Source organism: Ptychodera flava, assembly GCF_041260155.1.
Source record: "Ptychodera flava strain L36383 chromosome 3 unlocalized genomic scaffold, AS_Pfla_20210202 Scaffold_25__1_contigs__length_14229661_pilon, whole genome shotgun sequence".
NCBI lineage: Eukaryota > Metazoa > Hemichordata > Enteropneusta > Ptychoderidae > Ptychodera > Ptychodera flava.
Window position 1 is genome coordinate 7,107,475 of NW_027248279.1, and position 5,811 is coordinate 7,113,285.

General features: G+C 33.2%; 1 long non-coding RNA gene across 1 annotated transcript; it reads left to right on the plus strand.

Moving 5' to 3' along the window:
- Nucleotides 1-243: 243 nt before the first annotated feature.
- On the plus strand, nt 244-2,480 carry LOC139125609 (uncharacterized). Its single transcript, XR_011550297.1, has 4 exons — nt 244-336; nt 927-1,025; nt 1,621-1,719; nt 2,318-2,480. It is a non-coding gene; the product is annotated as an uncharacterized lncRNA (long non-coding RNA).
- Nucleotides 2,481-5,811: the final 3,331 nt, after the last annotated feature.

A 5,811-nucleotide genomic window follows, 5' to 3' on the forward strand; every position in this document is an offset into this window, starting at 1 on the left:
TGTGACGTAAAATATTCCTTATACCAGTATTTTTAGATGAAGTCTTTTCGTATAGAAACTGAATTGAATTTCTTAACGAAGTGTAGTTTAACTATATAACGATTGTTTGCTGATGTAAAGTACGATTTGAGTAACCACTTTTCTCGAAAAATCGTATATTAGTATCAGGTCATGTACAGCTATGGAGCTTCAATGTAATGATTTTCTTCTTCATGCACCATAACGATATCATTACAGGAAGGATTTACACCCCTTCACATTGCCGCCCATAACGGACACTCTGATGCCCTGAAAATTCTCATCGATGCTAAGTGTGATATTAACCTGCAGACTACGGTAAATCCATCTCTTTTCAATACCTTTTCATGAATGCTACATATATTATGGTGTTGTACAACATAACAGGCATTATTAGAATGCCTTTCTGTCTTCCACAGAAAGGTTATTTTGGTCTACGTTAAAATATTTTGTCTTAAGATGTTGATACTTATAACATCGATTGTCTACGATATATAAAATTGAGATTTAGACACTTCGTCCATGATTAATGTACATGTGGAGATATTGCACTATTTAAAATTAAAAAATTCTGATGATAATTTCAATGTAACATTGGAAAAGCGATGGAGGTCATTTTGTTCGTTTGTTTTTGTTTTTGACATGGGTATTTATAAAGCCGTTTGTATGTGACGTAAAATATTCCTTATACCAGCACTTTTGGATAAAGTCTTTTCGTATAGAAACTGAATTGCATTTCTAACAAAGTGAGTAATGTTAAACTATATAACGATTGTTTGCATATATTAAACTACGATTTGAGTAACCACTTTTCTCGAAAAATCGTATATTAGTATCAGGTCATGTACAGCTATGGAGCTTCAATGTAATGATTTTCTTCTTCATGCACCATAACGATATCATTACAGAAAGGATCTACACCCCTTCACATTGCCGCCCAAAAGGGCCACTCTGATGCGCTAAAAATTCTCATCGATGCTAAGTGTGCGATTAACCTGCAGACTACGGTAAATCCATCTTTTTCAATACTTTTTATGAATGCTTCATATAGTATGGTGTTGTACAATATAACACGCTTTATTCCAATGCCTTTCTGTCTTCCATAGAAAGGTGATTTTGGTCTACGTTAAAATAGTTTGTTGTTAGATGTTGATATTTATAACATCGCTTGTCTACGATATATAAATTGATGCAAGGGCTACATTTAGATCGTTCGTCCATAATTAATGTACATGTGGAGATATTGCACTATTTCGAATTATAAAATTCTGCTGATAATTTTACTTTAACTATGGAAAAGCGATGAAGGTTATTTTGTTCGTTTGTTTTTGTTTTCGACATAGGTATTTATAAAGCCGTGTGTATGTGACGTACAATATTACTTATACCAGTATTTTTAGATAAAGTCTTTTAGTATAGAAACTGAATTGCATTTTAACGGAGTTGGTAATGTTTAACTATATAACGATTGTTTGCATATATTAAACTAGATTTGAGTACCACTTTTCTCGAAAAATCGTATATTAGTATCAGGTCATGTACAGCTATGGACCTTCAATGTAATGATTTTCTTCTTCATGCACCATAACGATATCTTTACAGGAAGGATTTACACCCCTTCACATTGCCGCCCAAAAGGGCCACTCTGATGCCCTTAAAATTCTCATCGATGCTGGATCTACTATTAACGTGCATGAAAAGGTAAACTCATACTTTTAAACGCCTTTTCATGCGTTTTTAGCTGTATCATAGTGTTGTACAACATAACAGGCATTATTGGAATGCCTTTCTGTCTTCCATTGAAATGTGATTTTGTCTTCATTCATTATCTTTAGATGTTGATATTTAAATTATAACATCGCTTGTCTACGATATATAAAATTGACGCAAAGGCTACATTTCGATCCTTCGTTCATGATTAATGTACATGTGGAGATATGCGCACTATTTCGAATTAAAAAATTCTGCTGATAATTTCAATGAAACTTTGGAAAAGCGATGAAGGTCATTTTGTTCGTTTGTTTTTGTTTTTGACATAGGTATTTATAAAGCCGTTTGTATGTGACGTAAAATATTCCTTATACCAGTATTTTTAGATGAAGTCTTTTCGTATCGAAACTGAATTGAATTTCTTAACGAAGTGAATGTTTAACTGTATAACGATTGTTTGCATATATTAAACTACGATTTGAGTAACCACTTTTCTCGAAAAATCGTATATTAGTATCAGGTCATGTACAGCTATGGAGCTTCAATGTAATGATTTTCTTCTTCATGCACCATAACGATATCATTACAGACAGGATTTACACCCCTTCACATTGCCGCCCAAAACGGCCACTCTGATGCCCTAAAAATTCTCATCGATGCTAAGTGTGAGATTAACCTGCAGACTACGGTAAATCCATCTCTTTCAATACCTTTTCATGAACGCTACATATATTATGGTGTTGTACAACATAACAGGCATTATTACAATGCCTTTCTGTCTTCCATAGAAGGGCGATTTTGTTCTACGTTAAAATAGTTTGTCTTAAGATGTTGATATTTATAACATCGCTTGTCTACGATATATAAAATTGACATTTAGATCCTTCGTCCATGATTAATGTACATGTGGAGATATTGCACTATTTCGAATTAAAAAATTCTGCTGATAATTTCAATGAAACTTTGGAAAAGCGATGAAGGTCATTTTGTTCGTTTGTTTTTGTTTTTGACATAGGTATTTATAAAGCCGTTTGTATGTGACGTAAAATATTCCTTATACCAGTACTTTTAGATAAAGTCTTTTTGTATGGAAACGATTGTTTGCATATATTAAACTACGATTTGAGTAACCACTTTTCTCGAAAAATCGTATAGCAGTATCAGGTCATGTACAGCTATGGAGCTTCAATGTAATGATTTTCTTCTTCATGCACCATAACGATATCATTACAGGAAGGATTAACACCCCTTCACATTGCCGCCCAAAACGGACACTCTGATGCCCTAAAAATTCTCATCGATGCTAAGTGTGAGATTAACCTGCAGACTACGGTAAATCCATCTCTTCCAATACTTTTTCATGAATGCTACATATATTATGATGTTGTACAACATAACAGGCATTATTACAATGCCTTTCTGTCTTCCATAGAAAGGTGATTTTGGTCTACGTTAAAATAGTTTGTCTTAAGATGTTGATATTTATAACATCGCTTGTCTACGATATATAAAATTGACGCAAGGGCTACATTTAGATCCTTCGTCCATAATTAATGTACATGTGGAGATATTGCACTATTTCGAATTAAAAAATTCTGCTGATAATTTTACTTTAACTATGGAAAAGCGATGAAGGTCATTTTGTTCGTTTGTTTTTATTTTCGACATAGGTATTTATAAAGCCGTTTGTATGTGACGTAAAATATTCCTTATACCAGTACTTTTAGATAAAGTCCTTTCGTATAGAAACTGAATTGCATGTTTTTTACGGAGTGAGGAATGTTTAACTATATAACGATTGTTTGCAATATTAAAGTACGATTTGAGTAACCACTTTTCTCGAAAAATCGTATATTAGTATCAGGTCATGTACAGCTATGGAGCTTCAATGTAATGATTTTCTTCTTCATGCACCATAACGATATCATTACAGAAAGGATTTACACCCCTTCACATTGCCGCCCAAAAGGACACTCTGATGCCCTAAAAATTCTCATCGATGCTGGATCTACTATTAACGTGCATGAAAAGGTAAACTCATACTTTTAAACGTCCTTTTCATGCGTTTTTAGCTGTATCATAGTGTGTACAACATAACAGGCATTATTGGAATGCCTTTCTGTCTTCCATTGAAATGTGATTTTGTCTTCATTCATGGGTGTTAAACAGTTTTATCTTTAGATGTTGATATTTATAACATCGCTTGTCTACGATATATAAAATTGACGCAAGGGCTACATTTAGATCCTTCGTTCATAATTAATGTACATGTGGAGATATTGCACTATTTCGAATTAAAAAATTCTGCTGATAATTTCAATGAAACTTTGGAAAAGCGATGAAGGTCATTTTGTTCGTTTGTTTTTGTTTTTGACATAGGTATTTATAAAGCCGTTTGTATGTGACGTAAAATATTCCTTATACCAGTATTTTTAGATGAAGTCTTTTCGTATCAAAACTGAATTGAATTTCTTAACGAAGTGAGGAATGTTTAACTGTATAACGATTGTTTGCATATATTAAAGTACGATTTGAGTAACCACTTTTCTCGAAAAATCGTATATTAGTATCAGGTCATGTACAGCTATGAAGCTTCAATGTCATGATTTTCTTCTTCATGCTTCATAACGATATCATTACAGGAAGGAGCTACACCCCTTCATATTGCCGCCCAAAACGGACACGCTGATGCCCTAAAAATACTCATCGATGCTAAGTGTGATGTAAACCCGCAGGCTACGGTAAATCCATCTCTTTCAATACCTTTTCATGAACGCTACATATATTAAGGTGTTGTACAACATAACAGGCATTATTACAATGCCTTTCTGTCTTCCATAGAAAGGTGATTTTGGTCTACGTTAAAATATTTTCTCTTAAGATGTTGATACTTATAACATCGATTGTCTACGATATATAAAATTGAGATTTAGACACTTCGTCCATGATAAATGTACATGTGGAGATATTGCACTATTTAAAATTAAAAAATTCTGATGATAATTTCAATGTAACATTGGAAAAGCGATGGGGTCATTTTGTTCGTTTGTTTTTGTTTTTGACATAGTATTTATAAAGCCGTTTGTATGTGACGTAAAATATTCCTTATACCAGCATTTTTGGATAAAGTCTTTTCGTATAGAAACTGAATTGCATTTCTAACAAAGTGAGTAATGTTAAACTATATAACGATTGTTTGCATATATTAAACTACGATTTGAGTAATCACTTTTCTCGAAAAATCGTATATTAGTATCAGGTCATGTACAGCTATGGAGCTTCAATGTAATGATTTTCTTCTTCATGCACCATAACGATATCATTACAGAAAGGATCTACACCCCTTCACATTGCCGCCCAAAAGGGCCACTCTGATGCGCTAAAAATTCTCATCGATGCTAAGTGTGCGATTAACCTGCAGACTACGGTAAATCCATCTTTTTCAATACTTTTTCATGAATGCTTCATATAGTATGGTGTTGTACAATATAACACGCTTTATTCCAATGCCTTCTGTCTTCCATAGAAAGGTGATTTTGGTCTACGTTAAAATAGTTTGTTGTTAGATGTTGATATTTATAACATCGCTTGTCTACGATATATAAATTTGATGCAAGGGCTACATTTAGATCGTTCGTCCATAATTAATGTACATGTGGAGATATTGCACTATTTCGAATTAAAAATTCTGCTGATAATTTTACTTTAACTATGGAAAAGCGATGAAGGTTATTTTGTTCGTTTGTTTTTGTTTTCGACATAGGTATTTATAAAGCCGTGTGTATGTGACGTACAATATTACTTATACCAGTATTTTTAGATAAAGTCTTTTAGTATAGAAACTGAATTGCATTTTAACGGAGTTGGTAATGTTTAACTATATAACGATTGTTTGCATATATTAAACTACGATTTGAGTAACCACTTTTCTCGAAAAATCGTATATTAGTATCAGGTCATGTACAGCTATGGAGCTTCAATGTAATGATTTTCTTCTTCATGCACCATAACGATATCATTACAGGAAGGATTTACACCCCTTCACATTGCCGCCCAAAAGGGCCACTCTGATGCCCTTAAAAT